The sequence below is a fragment of the Solanum verrucosum genome, unplaced genomic scaffold (genome assembly GCF_900185275.1).
Source record: "Solanum verrucosum unplaced genomic scaffold, falcon-dt-bn FXZP01000052.1, whole genome shotgun sequence".
In the NCBI taxonomy this organism is placed as follows: domain Eukaryota; kingdom Viridiplantae; phylum Streptophyta; class Magnoliopsida; order Solanales; family Solanaceae; genus Solanum; species Solanum verrucosum.
In genome coordinates this window covers 144,535-169,809 of record NW_026020193.1, presented here as the reverse complement: position 1 = coordinate 169,809, position 25,275 = coordinate 144,535, and the positions used below count along the sequence as shown (strand labels likewise).

General features: G+C 32.1%; 1 long non-coding RNA gene across 1 annotated transcript in view; it reads left to right on the top strand.

The window, feature by feature from the left end:
- The window catches only part of LOC125829427 (uncharacterized), a 47,767-nt gene that overhangs the window by 19,009 nt on the left and 3,483 nt on the right, over nt 1-25,275 (top strand). The gene's annotated exons all lie outside the window — the stretch shown is intronic.

The window sequence follows — 25,275 nt, the reverse complement described above, 5'->3', positions numbered from 1 at the left end:
ATCTCAAATAGATTAAACATATTATTTTCGTTATAGTATTACTTTGTGTATTGAGTTTTGAAAATTTAAAAACTTTATAACTTAATCAAAGAATTTGACACCGCTATATTTACACCTACACTCAAATGAAATGCAACATTTCATGAAACATTTTCAATTCATGAATCCAAAAATATTAGAGTGGTGAGTATGAGTAGAAAACTGATGAATTTTGTTTAGTTTATATTCTTTTTTGAGTGATATAATGAAGTGTATTTTTTTTTTGAGAATTTTTTGATATCATGTTTTCATTTAATTATTTCTTGAGTAGCAAAGACTAAATATATAAATAACTTGGGTGGACAAATATATAGTCAAAGGTCTGTCAAAAAGCTATTTTTATACATAATTTTTTTTATATTTGCTTAAAATAAAATATAAATAAAGTTCAATTCGAATTTTCATGGTCAAATTAATATTCAAATATAAAGTAAAAAAATTTCAGAAAGAAGTTTAATTTATAATTTCTTATGACCAAATGGGCGGTGTAATTTTTTTATTTCACACGAAGCGCGGTTAAGTTTCCTAGTTTAACATAAGACTTATAGATAAAATTATTAGGTGCGATGCAAAGAAAGACAATTATGTCTCTAAATGTCTAGACCAAGAATGCAGTAACGCATCTAGATTGAGACCAAATAAAAGTTCAACAAATAATATAAATGAGAACAAATCATGGCCGGTAATAATATATCCAAAAAAATTTCAATCAAGTATAAGTCAATAAAAGTGACCGTGTTAGAACCACGGGACTCGAGGGATGCCTAATACCTTCCCCTTGGTCAACGAAATTCCTTACCCGAATTTCTAATTCGCAGACCAAAATAAAGAGTCATTTCCTTTTGATTAGGGATAAAAAAAAAGTGACTTGGAACACCATAACTCAATTCCAAGTGGCGACTCTGAAAAAAAAAATCCCTAATCACTAACGTCACTTTAATTAGAAAAACCTTTCCGCCGTGCTGAAAAGGGGTTGTGACAGTTATTTGTCAAGAATGACAAAAACTAAAGCCCAGCATAAAATAGGGACGGAAGTGCAAATGAACTCATTCAATTCGCTTGATTAGTTCGTTCATCTTTCACACATAAGTGCCAATGACACAAAATTACCCATGTGGAGGGCTTGTGTAGGATAAAAACTAATTTTTGTCGATGATTCTAAATAAATATGAAGATTTTCATGAAAGATTATAGATTCGCATAGAAGGTCTCTAGAATTTTTTATTATTTTTTTTAGTTGAATCATGGGGGGCTTTTATTAATTGGGAAAGATAAATACAAAACTCATTTGGGGCCTATTACCCAAATCAATCAAATACAGATAAAAATAAGAGCAAAAATGGAAAGAAGCCCCCTTCAGACAAGGCCTTCCCTGTCACATTATAGACTATAGTCTAGGGTTTCCATTTCAGATCTACCATTCCATTTCCTTGAACCTCCACACTTACGATAGAAGGGTCTCTAGAATATTCTAGGCATGTGGAGAGTTTTAGAGAAAGAACCTAAATGTATTTATGTAGGGACTTATGTAGAAAGTATTATTACACTTTAGCTCCTACATATAAATAGATGGACATTCATTTGTAAAATCATCCGGCGAAAATGAATCAAAATGTACTACAACTCAATTATTACTATTAATCCTTATGTTCTTTCTACCATTCTTTTAGTGATTCGTGAGCAAGTTTCTTTGTACCATTCTCTTAGCGATTCATGAGCAAGTTGTTAAGTGTCGCACTTGTATTTAGTAGAAGACTAATAATGTGACAAAAATTTCCAAATACTTTTTTTTGGGTCTCTATTTAGTTTATACCCATTGCTAAAAAAATTTTACAAACCCGCTTCTATCATAACTTCAGAGGTACCGATTCCAATCAAAAATATTATATTACTTTGGGAATTTTTGTTTGAAGTTTGACCTTATGAAGACAAAAAATTTAACATTTTTGAAGATTTTGATGAAATGAGAAGAAAAATAAGAATTGAAGAAGATGAAGTTTTGAATAGAATTCTTGGATTACATTATAATGACCTAAGCTATGTATTTATATATCAACTTTTAAATTCCTAACTAACTTCTTGACAATGACACATAACTAACTTCTTGAAATGACTTCACACTTTTTTTATTTTACTATCCTTCTTCTTTTTCCATTATCTCAATACTCCCCTCAAGCTAGGAGGTGCAAATATAATTAGCTTGGACAATAGATAATCATGTTGAGGCTTGTTGAGACCTTTTGTCAAAAGATCAGTAGGCTGATTTTGTGTTGAAATATACACTATCTTGATCAGTCCTTGTTGAAGTTTCTCCCTGATAAAATGACAATCGATTTCGATGTGTTTAGTACATCCATGATGCACTGGATTAGAAGCTAACTGAATAGCAGACTTGTTGTCACTATAGACTTGAACAGGCAACTGAATTTCAGCTTTTAAGTCTTTCAACATCCCTACTAACCAAACTAACTCTGCTACAATAGAAGCTAAGCTTCTATACTCAGCTTCAGCTGAACTTCTTGACACAATGGTTTGCTTCTTAGCCTCCAAGAGACCACTGACTCTCCAAGCTTAATTACATACCCAGTCACAAATTTTCTTGTAAGAGGACATGCTGCCCAATCAGCATCACAGTAGGTTGTAATTCCAGTTCCACACTTACTAGACAACAATATACCTTGCCCTAGTTGTCCCTTAATATATTTCGCCACTCTAAGTGCAGCATCCATATGAGACTTTTTTGGTTGATGTAGAAACTGACTCAAGGTTTGCACATTATAGAAAATGTCAGGCTTAGTCATGTTTAGATATAACAGTTTCCCAATCAACTTCTGATAAGAAGCTTGATCTGTTAAAGACTCTTCTTGATTCTTACTTGTTTGATCATCATACTGTCTAGATGTCAACTTTACATTTACATCCATAGGTGTTCCAGTAGGGCCTGAGGCCCCCTGAGAATCTGTAAATCTGAAGAGCATGCCGCAACAAAAGGATGGTCCTCTATGCATTTCATTTTTTCCTTAAGGGAAAAAAGTACCCCTCATCATAGTGAACCTCTCCTTGTGATCGGGATGAGGTAGATGTCTTCCAAGCTTTGCTCCTGACAATCTAACTTCAGAAATGAGTTGAAGTGAATATTTCCTTTGATGCATAACAACTCCACTGTTTGATCTTACAAACTCTATTCCAAGAAAGTATTTCAACTCTCCTAGATCCTTCATTATAAAACTTTGTAGTAAGCCTCTTTTTGTCTCATCCGCCAGCTTTAAACTACTTTCTGTCACTAAAATATCATCAACATATACCAGAATGATTGTAGTCTCTTCAGATGTTCTTCTTGTGAATAGAGAATGATCATATTAACTTTGATTGAACCCCAACTTCTTCTGAAGAACCTCTGCAAACTTGTGACTCCATTGTCTTGGTGCTTGTTTAAGCCCATACAATGACTTTTCCAGTCTGCACACTTCGTTCTTATTCTCCCCCTGACTGGAAAAACCCTGAGGTACAGTCATATAGATTTCATCCTCTAAGTCACCATTCAAAAACACATTATACACATCCATTTGATGGATATGCCATCCTTTAGATACAGCTAAGGCTAGTATGGTTCTTACTGTGACCATTTTTACCACAATAGAAAAAGTTTCCTTATAATTTATACCCTCATTTTGACAATACCCTTTGGCCACTAATCTTGCCTTGAACCTTTCTACTTCTCCATTAGATTTGTACTTAATCTTATAAATCCATATGCATCCAATAACATACTTTCCTTTAGGTAACTCAACTAGTTTCCAAGTGTTGTTATCTTGCAAGACTTGTACTTCAGCTTTCATTGCTTCAATACACCTTGGTTCTTTACTTGCCTCAACAAAGTAGCAGGTTCAGTTAGAGCAGAAGTTGCAGCAACAAACTCTTGATATGGTTTAGACAAATGTTTGTATGCTACACACTTATCTATATCTACCCATATTAAGAGACACAAAGTCTTTCATCCACATTGGTGGATGAACTCCTCTTGTAGACCTTCTAGTTCTCACAGACTGAGTATCACCTGTCAAAGACTCATGATCTTATGTATCTTGACATTGTACTGTTCATTGTACTCTATCTTGTTTAGTGTTATCAGTCTTTTTATCACAACATGTATCATGTACACACTCCTGATGACTCTTTTCTTTGTTCACCACTTGTCACACTCTGACTCCCAATCTATATTCAGCATGTCATCACCCATGCTATTAACAAATGGACCTTCCTCCTTATTAGATGAGAAGGTCATGAATGGAATTACCGACTCCCTGAACATCACATCTCTACTCACAAAAAAACTATTGGCTGTCAAATCTAACAGAATATAACCCTTTTGAGTTTCTGAATACCCCATATGGAAAGCAGCCTTAGATCTTGATGCTAGTTTATCACTCTTAGTGAGAACTTTAGCATAACATAAACATCCTAACACTCTTAGATGAGATAACAAAGGCTTTTCACCATACATTTTTTCATATGGAGACTTACTCCCTGGAACCCCACTAGGCATTCTATTAATCAAATAAGCAGTTGTAAGCACACATTGACCCTAATAACTTAGAGGAATTTGACCTTGAAACGTTAATGCTCTAGTTACTTCTAAGAGGTGTCTATGTTTCCTTTCAGCTACTCTATTCTTGTCACGCCCCGAGCTACCCCCAAGACGCGGACACGGGACCTAGGACCACAAGTGATCCCAAGCTAACCCTGCTGGCATGATCATGAGCATACTAAATACAATCTGAATAATAGAAACTGTGCGGAAGCTAAATCATAAATAAGATGAAAAGATGGGGAATACCCATATACTATAACTGAGATATATGAAAACTGATGAGTTTAATACAAAGAAGTTATTAACTCAATACTAAGCTGAATCTATCTATGTCTGAAATAAGCCTCTAAACTGACTAGAAATGTTGGGACATGCCCCAACTAGATCTAGCAAAACTGAAACTAAAGACTAAAAATATTGAAAAGAAACTCATGACTATTGTCCTCGGAGAATGGGGACTCACCACTGATTCTGCTGAACTGGAGATCGGGAACCGATCTAAACGTGATCTGGATACTGAGAACCTGAACCTACATCACGAGAAGATGTAGCGCATGTATGCGTCAGTACTTGAAAGGTACTGAGCATGCAAGATGGAGTAAAGCTGAAAGAACATATAACTGAACAAAGCAATAAAGCAATGAAATCATCTGGACATGATATAGATACTGAAAATACTGAATACTGAGCTAACTGATGCAATGACCAAATTTATAACATGCTGAGACTGAATACTGACTGTACTGAAATATGGTCAATGCAATAGAGTCTGACTGAACTGTGGGAGCTACTAATAACCGACATAAAACCACATGAGCTAAATGTGGAGTCTGATGTATACGCCCCATCGAGAGGACCCAATATACCCTGCCAGAGGTATAGAGGCATGCTGGCGTGATCACTAAACTGATGTTGCCCACAGAGGGGACTTACACCTACGTGGCTCGTAGTTCTGGGACTATATGGGTACGCTGAAACCCTAGTCCAACTCGGTATTATGCTACTCCCAATGAATTAAGTGGTTAACTAGTTATGACTGAATTTCTGTAAATACTGGATAGCTCGAAACTGAACATGCAAACTGAGAATGCAACAATTAATCTGATAATGATGCATTCATAAACTGAGGCATGTAAAACTGAATTCTGAAATATCTGACCTAGCATGTGTAATTCAAGAACTAAAGAAATACATAGCTAGGGTTCTGAAATTCATGCGATAAACTGAGCAATAACATGATAATCTGATTTGGAACATTTAAATAACTAATTCATGATGATCTGCTATAATTCTAGAAACCCTAGGTCTATTCATGATAAGGGAATCAAGAATCTGACTGAATTCTAGGGACCTAATGGGCGAAAGGAACCCACTAGTGAAATCCCACATACCTGGTGACGAATTCCACGGAGAAATCTTTCGATTTCGGGGCTGGAACTGAAGAAACCTCGCTGCGTTCTTGAACTAGGGTTCTTGGACCTTTTTCTCCTCTCTTGCTTCTAATTCTTCTAAGTTTGATTAATGATTTGACTTAGGTAAGTTCTAGTTATGTTTCTAGGCTTAAACTAATTAAAACCTCATGATTTAGGGTCTAAACGACGTATCTTAGGGGTTAAACGAAATAGGAAAAGACCAAAAGACCCCTGAATTAACTGCTGTCGGAGTGACCGACGGTTTGGACCTACGGCCGTAGGTCAATCTACGGTCCGTAGATTGGGTCCGTAGTTCGAGTCTGCCCGACAGGTCTTCACTAAAACGGGCATAACTCTTTACTCGGAGGTCGGAATTTAGCAAACTCGGTGGTGTTGGAAAGATAATTCAATTATCTATCTAACCATAGGTCATGGGACACATAATTCATTTTTGCTAAAAGTTATGACCATCTGAAGTTGACCCATCAGAATTTTCAGCTAACTGGCTGCTACCTTCGATCTACGGTCAGACCTACGGACCGTGGATCGAACGACGGTCCGTGCTGGTCAACCGTAGTTCATGTCAGAGGCTGGGTAAAGGAGGTCTTGATCCACGGACACAGACCACGGACCGTGGTCTGATCTACGGACCGTGGGTCTGTCCGTGAGTCGAGACTTAACCAATTTTCTGAGCTTGGGGAGGGGTTGCAGTGGCGAACCACGGACCACCAGCACGGGCCGTGGTCTGACCTACGGTCCGTGGATGGTGACCGTAAGTTGCACCTGCAACTTCTCAAAATCTGCATTTTTTGTCTTTTTTGAATTACGGGGTGTTACATTACTCCCCCTTGGGACCATTTCGTCCTCGAATGAAGTCTAAACTAGCTGAATGGAGGGAAAGATCTGCAAACCCTACCACTAAGCACTGGAAACTGAATTTCTGACTGAACTAGTTCCAAGGACATGCAAATACGCTGAAAATGCAAGTACAAACTGAAGGAACATGATTCTAAGACTGAATTTGCGCATGAATGACTGAAAAACTGAAGAGGAACTATTACCTCAAGCTGGAATGGAATCGGAAGGAAAGAGATGAGGATACTTGGCTTCATGGTGTTTCTGCTTCCCAAGTAGCTCCCCCTGACTCCTCCACAAAACCTTAACTGAAGCGATTCTTTATTTCTCAATCTTCTAACTTGACGATCAAGAATCTCAACTAGCACATCCTCATAATGAAGACTATCCTTCACAGCCATACTTTCTAAAGGTACTATGGATGTTGGATCACCCATATACTTCTTCAAAAGTGAAATGTGAAAACAGATGCACTGCTGCTAGTTCTACTAGCAACTCTAACTCATAAGCCACTTTACAAACTCCTTTTCAAGATCTTGTAAGGGCCTTCATATCTAGGACTGAGCTTCCCTTTCTTGCCAAACCTCATCACCCCTTTCATAGGTGACACTTTCAAGAAAACCCAATCATCAACTTGGAACTCTAATTCCCTTCTTCTTACATCTGCATAGGACTTCTGGCGACTCTGGGATGTCTTAAGTCTATCTCTAACGAGTTGCACTTTCTCCATAGCATCATGAACTAAATCTGGCCCTATCAAGGATGCTTCACCTACTTCAAACCAACCAACTGGAGATCTACATCTACGCACATACAATGCCTCATAAGGGGCCATCTGAATGCTGGAATGGTATCAATTATTGTAGGCAAACTCTATATAAGGAAGGTGATCATCCCAACTAACCTTGAAGTCAATCACAGAAGCTCTCAACATGTCCTCTAACGTCTGAATGGTATGCTCTGCCTGACCATCCGTCTGTGGATGAAAAGTTGTGCTAAGATTAACCTGAGTACCAAGACCTTTCTGAAATGACTTCTAGAAATAAGAGGTAAATTGAGGACATCTAACTGAGATGATAAACAAAGGAACCCTGTGTAACCTAACTATCTCATTAATGTAAAGCTTGGCATAGTCCTCCACCGAATATGTAGTCTTAACCGCCAAAAAGCACGCAGACTTAGTAACTCTATCAACAATCACCCAAATGGAGTCATGTTGTCTGCGAGTACAAGGTAAACCTATAATGAAGTCCATGTTGATCACTTCCCACTTCCAAGTAGGAATGTTGATCTCTTGAGTCATACCTTTGGTTTCTGATGTTCTACCTTGACTTGTTGGCAATTTGGGCACTTACCACAAAATCTGATATATCCCATTTCATACCATTCCACCAAAAGACTTCCCGCAGATCACGGTACATCTTAGTGGCGCCTGGATGAATAGAATATCTGGAGTTAAGGGTTTCTGCCAGAATCTGTTGTCTCAACTCACCCACCTTAGGAACACATAATCGACCCTGATAGCGAAGCACACCATCTCCTCCTTAAAAGAAAACCTCAACTCTCTGCTGATGGACTGCACCTTTTAGTTGAAGCAATATCAAATCAATGTCTTGATTTTCCTTAACCTCCACTACCAATGAAGATTCTGACCCATTCTGGATTGTTACACCACCATCTGATATACTCATAAGACGAACTCCTAAGCGAGCAAGTCTGTGAACATATTTTGCTAGTTCCTTTCTTTCTTCCTCAACATGTGCTACACTACCCATAGATAGTCTACTAAGAGCATCCGCTACTACATTTGCCTTACCAGGATAGTAATGCACACTCATATCATAATCTTTAAGGAATTCAAGTCATCTCCTTTGGCGAAGATTCAACTTTTTCTGGGTGAACACGTACTAAAGGCTCTTATGGTCTATGAACACATCTATGTGAACACCATACAAGTAATGTCTCTAAATCTTAAGTACAAACACCACTGCTACAAGCTCGAGGTCATGAGTTTGATAATTCTTCTCATGCACCTTAAGTTGTCTAGAAGCATAAGTTATAACCTTACCTCACCGCATCAACACACAACCTAGGCCAACTTTGGATGCATCACAATAGATAATATAACCGTCTGAACCCTCTGGTAGAGTCAAAACAGGAGTTGTAGTCAACCTAGTTTTCAGTTTTGCCAAGCTCTTCTCACAATCATCTGACCATTGAAACTTAACCTTTTTCTGAGTTAACTTAGTTAATAAAGAGGCTATGGATGAAAATCCTTCCACGGACCTTCTATAATAACTACCCAAGAAACTTCTGATATCTGTAGGAGAGGTAGGTCTGGGCAATTGTTTCACTGCTTCTATTTTCTGAGAATCCACTCGAATCCCTTCACTAGACATTATATGCCCAAGAAAAGCAGCAGACTGCAACCAAAACTCACACTTACTGAACTTAAGCCAATAACTGGCAATCTTTGAGAGTTTATAGGACAACTCTCAAATGAGTCGCATGTTCTTCCTCATTCCTATAGTAAATGAGGATATCATCAATAAAGACGATAACGAACAAGTCCAAATACTACTTGAACACTTTTTTCATCAAATCCATGAAAGTTGTAGGAGCATTGGTTAGTCCAAATGACATAACTACAAATTCATAATGTCCATACCGAGTTCTGAAGGTAGTTTTCAGAATGTCACTATCCCTGACTCTGAGCTGATGATAACCGGATCTGAGGTTTATCTTTGAGAAATGACTAGCACCCTAAAGTTGGTCAAACAAGTCATCAATCCGGGGGATGGGATACTTATTCTTGATTGTGACCTTGTTCAACTGTCTATAATCGATGCACATTCTGAGAGAACCATCTTTTTTCTTCACGAACAACACTAGTGCACCCCATGGGGAAATACTAGATCTGATGAAGCCCTTATCTAGAAGGTCTTTCAACTGATGTTTCAATTCCTTAAATTCAACTGGAGCCATTCTGAAGGAGGAATAGAAAAAGGCTGGGTATCTGGAAGGAGATCAATTCCAAAGTCAATCTCCCTTTCGAGAGGAACTCCGGGAAGATCTTCTGGAAACACTTCTGGGAACTCATTAACTACTGGAACTGACTAAAGAGTTGGGGTTTCGAAGCTTGAATCCTTAACCCGAACTAGATCATAGAGATAACCCTTAGAGATCATCTTTCTGGCATGAAGGTAAGAAATGAATCGACCCATAGGTGCTAAGCTACTACCCTTCCATTCTAAGATTGGCTCATCTGGAAACTGAAAACGAACAATCATAGTTCTACAATCGACAGAGGAATAACAGGATTGTAACCAATCCATGCCTAGAATGACATCGAAGTCTACCATTTCTAACTTTACAAGATCTGCTGAGGTGACTTTCTAAGAGACTATGATAGGGCAATTTCGGTATACTCGTCTAGTTATAACTGGGTCACCAACTGGAGTAGAGACTGAGAAGGGTTCTGAAAGAGTTTCTGGACTAACATTGAAGTTGACTGCTATATAAGGAGTTACAAAAGACAAAGTAGCCCATGATGTCTTTCCACTGAGTGTACAATATGTGAGCCACATCCTTAAGCTGGTAGGATGCCAACTCAACCCTACCATTACTAGTCACTTGCATCACTCCAAAGATTTTCTTAACCTTATCAATGAAGTTCTATGGGTCCTCACCAACTTGTAACCCTAAAAAAACTCAGGCGGATTCACCCTAACAAAATCTGGAACTCTAGCTGCCACTGATCCACCATTTCTATTAGTAGGAACTGAACCTGCCGATTGTTCTGGTTGATCATACTCTGAGCCAAAAGTTGAATCGCATTTCAAAACTCTGCTTTCGAAACCTCGTGGTCTGGGACTAGAGGAATTGCGTTAGCATTGCGTGCATTAGCATTTCTTGCGTAAGCTCTATGAGGAGACATGATCTTAAGCGCATAACGATGGATTAGAAAGAGAGATCATACCAACGCACGATAAGAATATCAAGAAAGTGAAGTTTTCCTAAAACTCTTCGTAGCCTCCCTCTCATTAGATGTGGTGCACTTCACACCCATTAAAAGGACTATACTTAGTGCGGATTTTCAAACATCCTATGACACTTAAACCTAGTGCTCTGATACCAAGTTTGTCACGCCCCAAGGCTACCCCCTAGACGCGGACGTGGGACCTAGGATCACGAATGACCCCAAGCTAACTCTGTTAGAATATCATAAGCATACTAAAGATAAATTGAATCAATAAATACTGTGCGGAAGATAAATCATGAGATAATTTGAAATGATAGGGAATACCCATATACTAAATCTGAATATATGAAAAATGAGAGTTTAATCAACAACTGAAAAGTCAAGCTCTAACACTATAGCTCAATTTGTCTATGTGTGAAAATAGCCTCTACTGACTAGAAATGATGGGACATGCCCCAGCTAAATCTAGCAAAACTGAAACTAATACTAAAGCAAGGAAAGACAATCATGTCACTAGTACTCGAAGAATGAGGACTCACCACTGATACTGCTAAATTGAAGATCAGGAACCGATCTATGCGTGATTTGACTGCTCAGGACTTGAACCTACATCACGAGAAGATGTAGTGTAGAGTACGCATCAGTACTTGAAAGGTGTTGAGCATGCATGACAAAGTAAAGTTGAATAATAGCATAAATGAACAAGCAATAAATCAATGATATAATCTGAACATTATAAGGATACTGGAAATACTGAACATGGCTAAACTGAATGCAATGACCAATTTTATAACATGCTGAGACTGAATGCTCAACTATATTGATAACATAGTCAATGCAATATAATTTGACTGAACTGTAAGGGAGCTACTAATAACCGACATAAAACCACATGCGCTAAATGTGGAGTATGATGTATACGCCCCATCGAGAGGACCCAATATACCCTGCTAGAGGTATAGAGGCATGCTAGTGTGATCACTAAAATGATGCCCACAGCGGGGACTTACAACCTATGGGGCACGTAGTTCTGGGACTTGAGGGTGTCTGACCCTAGTCCACTCGGTATTACTTCTCCCAATTGATTATGTAATTAACATTTTATGACTGAATTTCTGTAATATTGTATAGCTCGATTGCTGACATGCAAACTGGGAATGCAACATTAATATACTGATAATAATGCATTAGAAAACTTAGGCATGTTTATATACAACTAAATTAACTGGCCTAGCATATGTAATCCATGAACTAAACGAACTACATAGCTAGGGTTCTGAGTTTATGCATGAACCTGGGCAATAAAGATACTGAATTCATGATGATACGATTTGGATAATTTCTAACAGCTAAAACCCAACAATTCTAACATTCAAGAAACCCTAAGTCTAGATAATATTAAGGGAATCAAGAGTCTGGCTGAAATCTAGGGACCTAATAGGTGAAACAAACCCACTAGTGAAATCCTACATATCTGGTGACGAATTCCACAGAGAAATCTTTCGATTGGGCTGAAACTGATGAAAACTTTGCTGCGTTTTGGAAAGCTTTGGTCGACTCTTTCTTCTCTCTAGTTCTAAGTTTGATCGATTATCTTGAGAAAGTTGACTAGGGTAGGTTCTAATTAAGTTACTAGGTTAAAACTGACCAAAACTATGTAGTTTAGGGGTCCAACGCATAGGGAAAAGACCAAAAAAACCCTGACTTAAAAAGTAGATTGGCTCATCGACGGAGCTGACTGACAGGCCGTAAGTTGTTTGACGGTCCGTCCTGTCAGTCATCATTTGGCTGTTAGAGGGCTGAAATCTGAGGTCTAAAACTGAAAGTTGACTGGCCCATCGACGGAGCTGATTGACGGGGCCGTTAGTCGACTGACGGCCCGTAGGTGGCCTCCGTCGGTGGCACCTGCAACTTTTGAAAATCTAGAAAAAATTTCTTCTTCGAATCTGGGGTGTTACACATTCCTTAATTTAATTTTCTTTCATTCTATTATTTATCTTCCACAAATCTCTCAACAATTAATTAATCTTCCCTCTCATAACTCCAAAACAAGTATTGTAACAAAAAAAAAACTCTCAATTTTCTTTGACAATCATTTCAATGGTTGAAAGCAAAAAAATTATCAATTTAATTTAGCACAATGGAATATGGAGTGTAACAAGTATGTATTAGTTTTTTAATTATTTTTTTAGTTTGATTGCTAAAGTATATAGTTCATTTTTTATTGTTTTAAGGTTTTTTTGTTGCTTGAATTTTTATGTTAATCGATGTGTTAACTATGAAAATTATTGCTTGAATGAATGCTTCAGATGTTGTTTGGCACACAAATTTTAATTAAATTGATTAAATAAAACGATTGGAAAATTCTTGATTAAATTATGAAATATATTGGTTTAGTTTATGTATTTTGTAGTGCACTATACACCAAAATTTAATCATAATATACAATATTGTTCAACATAGCAATGTTAAACTATCATGTGCACATTTTTTTAATTAAGTTAGTTATACTTAAAATTGATAATTTCTTGGTTAGTTTGTGGTGTATATATTGGTGTATGTCATATATTATATATTAGATTGAACTGTACACCAAAGCATCACCATATTATACACCAAAGCATCACCATATTGTACACCAAAGCATCACCATATTATATATTATTTCTAATTAATTTGTAATTTAAAAATTATAAATAAGTGGTTGTATTATGGTGTTATACATTGTTGTAGGTTAGTATGTGTCTAACTATTTATCGATATGTATCGCAGAAATGTATGTGAATTTCAAGATTGAAGGAGTGATATATGACACAAACACCAAAAAGATGTTTACCAAATAGATACAATACTTTGTAATTTTATATTTTTATGAATGAAATTTTTACTAATACTAGTGATTTTTTCATATATGTTGGTATAATTATTTAATAATGATGATAAATATTGGTAGATAATTGATAATATTATGGTGTAAGGCAGCATATAGTTAAAATATATAACAAAAATTAATTTTATAATCATGATTTTTACTTTGCGTGCAATTTAATTATTTGTCGGTGTAAGTTATTCATTGTGATTAAAAATAATTGTACATCAAACTTAATCTACAATGTATATTATTTAATATACTTTTTTAAAAGAAATTAAAATTATAGAACGGTATTTTGATGTGATAGTTTATAAAAGGAACAAAATTTGATTGTATTTTGGTGTAAGTTATTTATCATGGTTTTAAAAAAATGATCACCAATGTAATACAAAATCTATACCATTTAATATACTCATTCCCCTTCTTCTATTTTAATTAACATATATAAAATTGAAGAGAGAGAAGTAAGAAGAGATATTTCCATAATAATTGAAATGAAATTAAAGAGAGAAAATCTTTTTCCAATAGTAATTGTATGAAATTAATAAGAAATGTGCTTAAGGATAGAAATCATATTAATTAGATTATACATTTTCACTCCCTACAAATTATCATCAAAATCTAAAAAGATAATAAGAAAAAATGTAATTGAAGAGAGAGATAAAAATATTTGCATAAATTATAGGAACCACATATTATAAGTACTAAATAACATCTTATCTGTTCTAGTTTTCTATTTTGCCAAAAATCCCTTAAAAATAATGTTTACGGGATACATAGCGTTGTGCACGGGATACATTAGGTTTGATACATTCCACATAGCGGGATACGTAGCGTTGTGCACGGGATACATTAGGTTTGATACATTCCACATAGCGGGATACATAGCGTTGTGCACGGGATACATAGCGTTTGATACATTCCACATAGCGGGATACATAGCGTTGTGCACGGGATACATGCGGGATACATAGGTAAATAAGAGATTTTTGAAATTTTTGAAATAAGTAGGGATAAATGGATATTAAGGTAAGTAAAGGAGTGTAGTTAAGTAATTTGTTTTTTTACAATACTAATTGTATTAAGTGAGAACTAGATAGATACTGCCCGTGCGCGCACGGCCCAATATTCATCTATGAGTTCATGTATATATTTAGATTTAGAAGTAATGGCTACTTATCTACTTGCTAAGTAAAGCATATCTTGTAAACTATTATATCCACAATAATAGACGAAACATATTTAAACTTTGATATGTATATTTGTGATTGCCTTGTCCACATATATACACAGTATTTATTTACTGATTGGCAGAAGTTGATGCAAGCAGGTTTTATGTTGTTGGCAGCTATATCGTTGCAATTGTGTTGTCACTGTGGTTGATAAAACCTATGTTGCGCGGACTCTTCATTTTTGAAGGCGAATCCGTCTCGACGCGACACTGGTGCCGGTGCGGGTGCGTGGTGCGTGTCGGATTCGGTCAATCCGATCCGGACACTTTGACCAGAGCCGAGAAAAAAATTTGGGGAAAAAGAGATCAGTTTCCGGCGACCTCTTCAGAGAGGCGGCGGAGCTGTAAGAAGCTTGAAAAAGTAAAAAGAAGAAGAAAGAGGAGTTTTTTCTTCATTGAAAAAGTAAAGAGAAGAAGAAAGAGGAGGAGTTTTTTCTTGAAAAAGTACAGGAAGTACAGCTTTTTTATTTTTTTGAAAAAGTAAAGTCTTTTCAATTTTTCTTGAAAAAGAAAACTAAAGGCTAAGGGTTTCTCTAGATAAGTGTGTCCTTTTTTATTTATAAAATAAATTAATACTTTTAATGTTTATTATATTCTCTCTTTTCTTTAACAATTATACTCCTTTTATTTTGTATGTAATTATACCAAAATATGCAATTCATTATTAAATATATTTCATAAATATTTTTAATAATATTTTATTTTATATATATATATATATATATATATATATATATATATATATCCACTTATTTGATTATACTAGATATATTATTATTGTTGTTATTGATATAATTTATTTTTCGAGGTACTCTAAAAATAATAAACAATTATACCATGTATATATAATATATTACACCTTATATTATATATACCATGTATACCAATTAGCCGTATCCCCGCACCCGTATCCATACTCGGATTCGCACCCCCGAATCTTAAAATTTAAATTTTGCCGAATCCGACTCTCGGATTCGCATCCGTCTCGGATACCCGCACCCGAGTCCGAGCAACTTAGGATAAAACACATACAGAGGTTAGATTGAGTGTAAATGAAAATGACATTTACACTGGATCATAGATAAGCTTCTTCTCCTCGATCACCTTGCTGAGTTAGTGAACCTGTAACAAGCTAATAACAATTTGGACTGCTTACCAGGACTCAAGTGGACTAAGGAGCTAGTTTTGGATACTAATAAATAATATTTAACTACTCTCATTTCATATTTTAATGACTAATAACAGCACAAATAGGTAACCATGATCCTCACGTGAAATATCACCCTCAAAAGAAATAAACCATTATTAGACCTCCTTCGGTAGTTTTTGATTGTTGAAAGAATTGATATATATATACACTAAATTTTCGACACGTGTGTTGCATGTGATTATCAATTCAGAAAATTTAAGCAAAGATTTGAATAATAAGCTTTACACAAAATAATATTGCAGATTCTTTTGTAAATATTCAATGTGGATCGCCATATATATATATATATTCACACGAACCTATGCAGATGGTCAATGAAAAAAATTATTAGTTAAATGCAATAATGTATATATTTATTCAATTTGATGAGGTTCAATCATGTAATTAGTCGTATTAATCTCACTAATATTACCTTATAGGCGATATTTGTTGTGTATTTTTCTTGTCATCTAACCAGGTGTGCTTTGCACGTGTATTCCACTTAATCTGTTTAGATGTCATATGAACATGTGGAGAACAATTTTATATTTAGAGCTATTTATGTATATTAATTTTTATTTTATAAGTTATAACATAATAGATGAAGTTCTTTTTGTTGGCTCTCATATTTGACTTCTCCATTGTCTATGTACATAAATCAAAGATAGTTATTTGACTGTCCATAGTTAACTGAGAAAGGTTTCCTTTTTTTTTTTACCGAAAAAACTAAAAATTAAAATTAAAGAATATATTCTATCTGTGAAATCATATAATCACATGTTTATCTTATAACCAACAAAGATATAGTTCATATACATGTAAATAATTTTCTATTTATTCAACCAAGCATTCGTCCAAGTAAAAATAACAACACTGTGTTATCACATATATAGGGGCAGTATAATAATATGAAAAATTATTGATCAAAAGTTAATATAAAGAAAGATGAAATATAGAAATAATTAATGTAATAACTATGATAATTCATAATATTAAAACTAAAGAATATAAAAGAGTGTGAATAACATTTGCAATAATTAGTCATTACTAAGAGAATTTATAATCTTATAACTAAAAAATTAATGTGCAATAGATGAATTTCTAATAAATTTTATAATTACATAAATAGGACTTTTAATTAATGTTACTATTTTTTTTTATAGTTATTAGATTTTAATTTAGAGTAGGGACAAAATGAATATGTTTATTCCATATTACTGAATATAAAATTTATTTTGTTAATGATAAATTTTAAATGCTTCATATATATTCACATATTTTCATATTTGTTGTGAGTTTAAAAAAAAAATAGAACTTGGAAAATTTTAAAATAATATATTTTGAAGTTAGAAAATCTTGTTAACTTGATAATACATTTGTGACATATATATATATATATATATATATATATATATATATATATATATATATATTACCTTAAAAGTATGAACTCCTAACTTGAATGTTAAATTACTATAATATCCCTAACTTAGGTTGTGATTTTTCTGATGAGCTGTGACTTTTCTGGTAAGTTGTGATTTTTTTCAAAGAGTGTAATTTCTCGATGAGTTGTGACTTTTACAAAGAGTTGTGCCTTTTCCAAAGAGTTATGACGTTTTCAAAGAGTTGTGACTTTTTCAATAAGTTGTGACTTTTCAAAAGATTCGTGACTTCTCGAAAAGGTCATGACTTTTCAGATAAGACACAAAAAACACTTGTTCATACTACCCTTTGTTGACGATAAATAGAGGGGTTTCCTCTCATTTTTCAACCACAATTTTTTTTTTAATCTTCTACTCTTCTTCTTCTTCTTCTTCTTCTTGCATCTTAAAAAATTTCGTGTGATTAATTGTCATTGAGTGAGTTCGAAGTTTAGCGGAATATGAGGTATCACTATTCTGATAAAGTAAATTGTTCTATCCTAAGAGGTATATTCCTTAACCTCGAGTACTTGCGAACATAATTTTGATGATATATTTTTTTTTGCTTAGTATATACATTAGTATTTAATGTTCCTATATATGAGTTAACGTGATGTAGTCTAAATTCATTTTTTTAGTTAACAATTCCTCTTGTGATGTAGATATATGCTTCTGAATATCTTTTTCAAAAGTTATTAAACTTCTCAAGAGTTAGAGAATTATCACGATTTCTTTTTTTGATGCTCATGACAAAAAAATGATTTTATTTATCAATACTACTTATACGATTTAGATTGTCAGGAAGTTTGCTTCAAAATAGTTATTACTATATAAACATTGTCCTTTTGTTTTACTGATTTAGTATTTCTTAATATTTAAGTATTTTGGACGAAGAAAAGTTTATATGTCTTGTAATAACGTCAATTGAAGTTTGTATTAGTTTAATTTTTATTGTAGTCTAAATTCATTTTTTTTTTGTTAACAATTTCTCTTGTGATGTAGATATATGCTTTTGAATATTTTTTTTTCCAAAATTATTAAACTTCTGAAGAGTTTGAGAATTATCACAATTTTTTTTTTATTGATGCCCAAGACAAATGAATGAATTTATTTATCAATGCTACTTATGCGATTTAGATTGACAGAAAGTTTGCTTCAAAAAAATTATTACTATATAAACATTGCCCTTTTGTTTTACTGATTTACTATTTCTTAATATTTCAGTATTTTATATTCAGAAAAGTTCATATGACTTGTAATAACGCCAGTGAAAGTTGTATTTGTTTAATTTTTATTGTAGTCTAAATTCATTTGTTTTTGTTAACAATTTCTTCTGATTTAGATATATGTTTCTGAATATCTTTTTCCAAAATAATTAAACTTCTCAAGAGTTAGAAAATTATCACAATTTTTTTTTGGTTCTTAAGACAAAAGAATGTCTTTATTTATCAATGTTACTTATGTGATTTAGATTGCCATGAAGTTTACTTAAAAATCGTTATTACTATGTAAACATTGCTCTTTTGTTTCACTAATTTACTATTTCTTAATATATATATCAATATTTTCGACAAAGAAAAGTTCATATGACTTCTAATAACGCCAATTAAAGTCTGTATTAGCTTAATTTTTATTATTTATTTAATAGCTAATTTTTATTATTTGTGTGTGTGTGCGTGCGTGCGTGCGTGTGTGTCTGTGTGTGTGGGTGTGTGTGTGTGTCTGTGTGTGTGAGATCTTCTAACATCAAAATATATTATTTTAAAAATTTTTGAGTTCTTTTATTATTTTTTAAAAAAGCTCACAACAAATGTGAAAATATATGAATATATATGTATCATTTAAAATTTATCATTAACAAAATAAATTTAATATTCAGTAATATGGAATAAACATTTTCATTTTGTCCCTAAACTAAATTAAAATCTAATAACTATAAAAAAAATAGTAACATTAATTAAAAGTCCTATTTATTTATGAAAGTATAAAATTTATTATAAATTCATCTATTGCACATTAATTCTTTAGTTATAACGTTATAAATTCTCTTAGTTATTACTAATTATTGCGAATGTCTCTTTTACATTCTTTAGTTATAATATTATGAATTCTCATAGTTATTACATTAATTGTTTCTATTTATCTTTCCTTATATTAACTTTTGACCAATAATTTTTCATATTATTATACCGCCCCATATATATGATAACACGGTGTTGTTATTTTTCCTTGGACAAATCATGCTTGGTTGAATAAATAGAAAATTGTTTACAAGTATATGAATTATATCTTTGTTGGGTGTAAAATAAACATGTGATTATATATATGATTTCACAGATAGAATATATTCTTTAATTAATTTTTAGTTTTTCGGTTAAAAAAACAGGAAACATTTCTCAATTAACTATGGACAATCAGATATCTATCTTTGATTTATATACATATACAATCGAGAAGTCAAATATGAGAGCCAACAAAAAGAACGTCATCTATTATGTTATAACTTATAAAATAAAATATTAATATACGAAAATAATTCTAAAAAATAAAATGTAGTTGTTCTCCACATGTTCATATGACATCTAAACAAGTTAAGTGGAATACACGTGCAAAATACATCTGGTTAGATGACAAGAAAAATACACAACAAATATCGCCTATAAGGTAATATTAGTGAGATACGACTAATTACATGATTGAACTTCATCAAATTGAAATAAATATACATTACAGCATTTAACTAATAAATTTTTTCATTGACCATCTTCATAGGTTCGTGTTAATAACACATATATATGACGATCCACATTGGATATTCACAAAAGAATCTGCAATATTATTTAATGCAAAGCTTATTATTCAAATCTTTGCTTAAATTTTCTGAATTGATAATCACGTGCAACGCACGTGTAGAAAATCGTGTGTATATATATATACGAATTAATGAAAATATATATCTCATAAAAATTAGCTATTAAATAAATAATAAAAATTAAACTAATACAGACTTCAACTGGCATTATTAGAAGTCATATGAACTTTTCTTCATCGAAAATACTGAAATGTTAAGAAATAGTAAATTAGTAGAACAAAAGGACAATGTTTACATAGTAATAATGATTTTTAAGTAAGCTTTCTGGCAATCTTAATCACATAAGTAGCATTGATAAATAAACTCATTATTTTTTCTTGAGAATCGAAAAAATAAATCGTGATAATTCTCTAACTTTGAGAAGTTTAATAATTTTGGAAAAAAATATTCAGAAACATATATCTAAATCAGAAGAGAAATTGTTAACAAAAACAAATGAATTTAGACTACAATAAAAATTAAATTAATACAAACTTCCACTAGTGTATTACAAGTCATACAAACTTTTCTTCGTCGAAAATACTGAAATATTAAGAAATAGTAAATCAATAAAACAAACGGGCAATGTTTATATAGTAATAACTATTTTGAAGCAAACTTCGTGATAATCTAAATCACGTAAGTAGCATTGATAAATAAATTCACTCTTTTATCTTGGGTATCAAAAAAATAAATCATGACAATTCTCAAACTCTTGAGAAGTTTATTAATTTTGGAAAAAAATATTCACAAGCGTATATCTACATCACAAGAGAATTTGTTAACAAAAATAAATGAATTTAGACTACAATAAAAATTAAACTAATACAAACTTCAACTGACGTTATTACAAGTCATATAAACTTTTCTTCGTCGAAAATACTTAAATATTAAGAAATAGTAAATCAGTAAAACAAAATGGCAATGTTTTTTGAGCAACTTTCACATATAGCAAACACAATTCATATTTGTATGTTATAGCAAAGTTTACATAATTGTGCTCTATAGCAAATATATATGTATAATTCGTTATACATATACAAAAAACAGTTGTATAATTCGCTATACATATACAAAGAAAGCAGTTGTATAATTCGTTATACATATACAAAAGAAAGCAGTTGTATACAAAAGATCAATTGTATAATCTGTATATGTATAAAACGAGAAAGAGAGAAAGGCAAAAGAAAATTGGGCAGGAAAATATTTATATTGTATAATTATAAGTGTATAGGACAAAGATATATGTATTTGCATGTGTATATACAATTTTCTCTTACTTTATACAAACAGAAGCACAATTTATACATTTCGTTTCTGTTTGTATAAGCGAGAGAGGCAAGGGTGGCGAGCGAGATTTGGGAGAGTGGCGAGTGAGATCTGGGAGAGGGGAGAGAGGGGAACGATAATATATGTATATATACAATTTCCTCTCGCTTTATACAAACACAAACACATTTTATACATTTGTGTTTGCAAAAAAGCGAGAGAGGCGAGCGAGACTGCCACCAAACGAGAGTGGTGAGCGAGATTCCACTAGGGAGAGTGGCGAAAATAACAATAGTTTGCTATAGGGTACAATTAAATCAAAGTATATTTATAGCATTTAATTTGAATTAATAGTTTGCTATTATATATAATTTTCCCATGTTTTTTATAGTAATAACTATTTTGAAGCAAACTTCCTGACAATCTAAATCACATAAGTAACATTGATAAATAAAGTCATTATTTTGTCTTGAGCATCACAAAAATAAATCGTGACAATTCTCTAACTCTTGAGAAGTTTAAACTCCTTTATTTATAGTCAACAAAGGGTAGTATGAACAAGTGTTTTTTGTGTCTTATCTGAAAAGTCATGACCTTTCCGAGAAGTCACAACCCTTCCAAAAAGTCACAACTTTTTGGAAAATAAAGTCACAACTCTTTGGAAAATAAAGTCACAACTCTTTGGGAAAGACACAACTCTTCGGAAAAGTCACTGCTCATCGAAAAATCACAACCCTTTGAAAAAAGTCACAACTTATCAGAAAAGTCACAACTCACCGAAAAAGTCACAATCTAAGTTAGGAATATTATAGTAATTTAACATTCAAGTTAGGAATTCATGCTTTTAAGGTTATATATATATATATATATATATATATATATATATATATATATATATATATATATATATATAACTCGATCTCGTTGGTTCAAAATATTGTTCATCTATGAAGACATGCTTTCCAAGTCTTCCATTATGGTCGTAAGTAATAAATCATGTACTAATAGAATTTGCATCCCTGCCAAGAGAGCAACTATCAGCCTAGTCATGATTATCTCAGACCAATCAAACAAATGAAGCATTTATTTCCTTGTTAATACTTAATACACGATATATTTTGAACCAAATCATATATATATATATATATATATATATATATATATAAAGGAGAAACACAAAATAGGTAATGTGACACCTCTCTATAACCTCCATTTGCATTTATCTTTTTTCTCTTTTTTTGGCTGTTTTTAAAAAATTAATTACTTATTGTATTGTAAAAATAAATTACTAAATTTATTACAGATAAACAATTTATTAATGAAGGAACATTTACAACAAAAGCTCTTCACATTCTTTTTTTTATTTGTTTGTCTCACTTATAATAAAGAAGAAACATAATTTATCTTTTTTCTCCATTTTTGGCTTTTTTTTAATTCAAATTAATTATTGTATTGTAAAAGTAAATTACTTAATTTATTATAAATAAATATTTTATTAAAGGAAGAACATTTACAACAAAAACTCTCCACATTCTTTTTTTATTTGTTTGTCTCACTTCTCATGAAATGATAATAATTTCTTTTTAAATTTTAAGTATTTTTCTCTTTATTTTTTAATTTATTCACAAGGAGTTATTACCCATGACTTACCCCTCTTTAATTTTTACTTTTAATAATATTCATAACTTTCATAATTTTTATTTCTATAACCTCAAACTTAAATTTGTAAGTTTATGATGTCTTATGGTATTCCTCTATTTTAGCCTATAAATTTATATTAGTTTCATGAATATTCACATTCAAAATTATCCTCTCTTCTTTATCATATTGGTTTGGTTTGTACCAAAAAAGAAGTACATAAAGGTAAGAAATATTTCAATCTCAATTCTTTAATTTTTTCATTTCCTCTATTTTGTCTATATAAATTCATATTTGGTTTGTGAATGAAACTAACATGTAACCAAAAAAAAAAAAGTACATGAAGTTAATAAATATTTCATTCTCAAGTCCTTATTTTTGCAGTTCCTCAATTTTATCTATATAAATTCATATTTACTTTCATGAAGATTCACATACAAAATTATTATTTCTCTTCTTCATCATATTTGTTTGTGAATTAATTAACATGTAACAAAAAAAAGTACATGAAGGTAAGATATATTTCATTCTCAAGTCTTTCGTTTTATTTCTATGTACTTAGACATGCTTTTTTAATATTTTGTTTATGTTTGTATTATCATTCATCAAGTAAGTATGATTTAAAAAAAATGTCTTTGTAATTTTTAACGATGTGTTGTAAGTATGCAATTATTCTTTCTAATAGTCTGTTTTCCGGATATAATATAGTTTAATTTGATAATAATATTTGTTAGATTTCAATAAATGATTATTATGTAGTATTGTTAGTACTATTGAAAAAATAATATACAAATATATTACATATAATGTAAATTTCTTTCTTTCTTTTGATATATTTATTTTTAATTAGTATATAATAATTTATTTATTTATTTTTATTCAATTGATTGTATATGATAAAGAGTTTGACATATGAAACAAAATATGATGGCGAATCTACTTGCAAATGAAGATGATAGAAGGGGAAAAAGAAAAAGCATAATTAGAGATTATTTTTGTTAGATTTTTTTTTTTTACTTTGTACATAATTGTTCCAGCTGAAATACTTGGAATAATTCTACCACTTCTACTAGGAGTAGCCTTTTTAGTGCTAGCTGAACGTAAAGTAAGACTTGTATTAGTAACTTACCTACTTTGCTAGAATTTTTTTAATTTTGGTTTGAATAAATAATTTGGCTAAATGTATTGTCAATGCTAATCATTTGATCCTTTACTATTTTACTTTTTTTTGTTATGAAGCACAATTAGTATAATTATCATATTTCAACAACAACAAAAAAATTATGATGATTAGGAGTTTCATTTTTATTATACTTGCAAAAAAGTAATTGAAAAATAAAATATTAGTTTCATGATGCCATTTTTTTTGCGTATGTAACAATCTGTTTCTGTCACCTTTTTTTTGTTTGAAATGTATTTATAATTTTTATGCAGTCACCAATTATTATTTATTATTATTATTTTGTTCATTTTTTTGTATTTTTTCCCCTTATTTTCATTTATTCATTTTACAAATAAAATCAATGCATAAGTGTTAATACATTTAATGTCTAATAAAATCATACATTTGAATTATTTATAACTCATGTCTCTTCATCTTACTTGTAACTTATAATATTAAATATTATTCATAACTTTTGTATGTTTCATTTTTCATAATTCTTATAAATATTTAATTAATGTTTAAAAAATTATAATAAACAAATATAATAATAGAGACATAAAAAAAAGTTTTACTTAATTCTTTTTTCACGTTGTGTGAACTACTTCAAAATATTGTGATTACGTGCTATTGAAATCTTGGTCGACTCATGGCTTTTCAAATTCAATGGATCAAAACTTGCATTTCTACTGCTAAGTTTTATGAATAGTAAATAAAGATATGAAAGTTGCGAGTATAAGGAAATTTTAAACTCCAAGAGCTC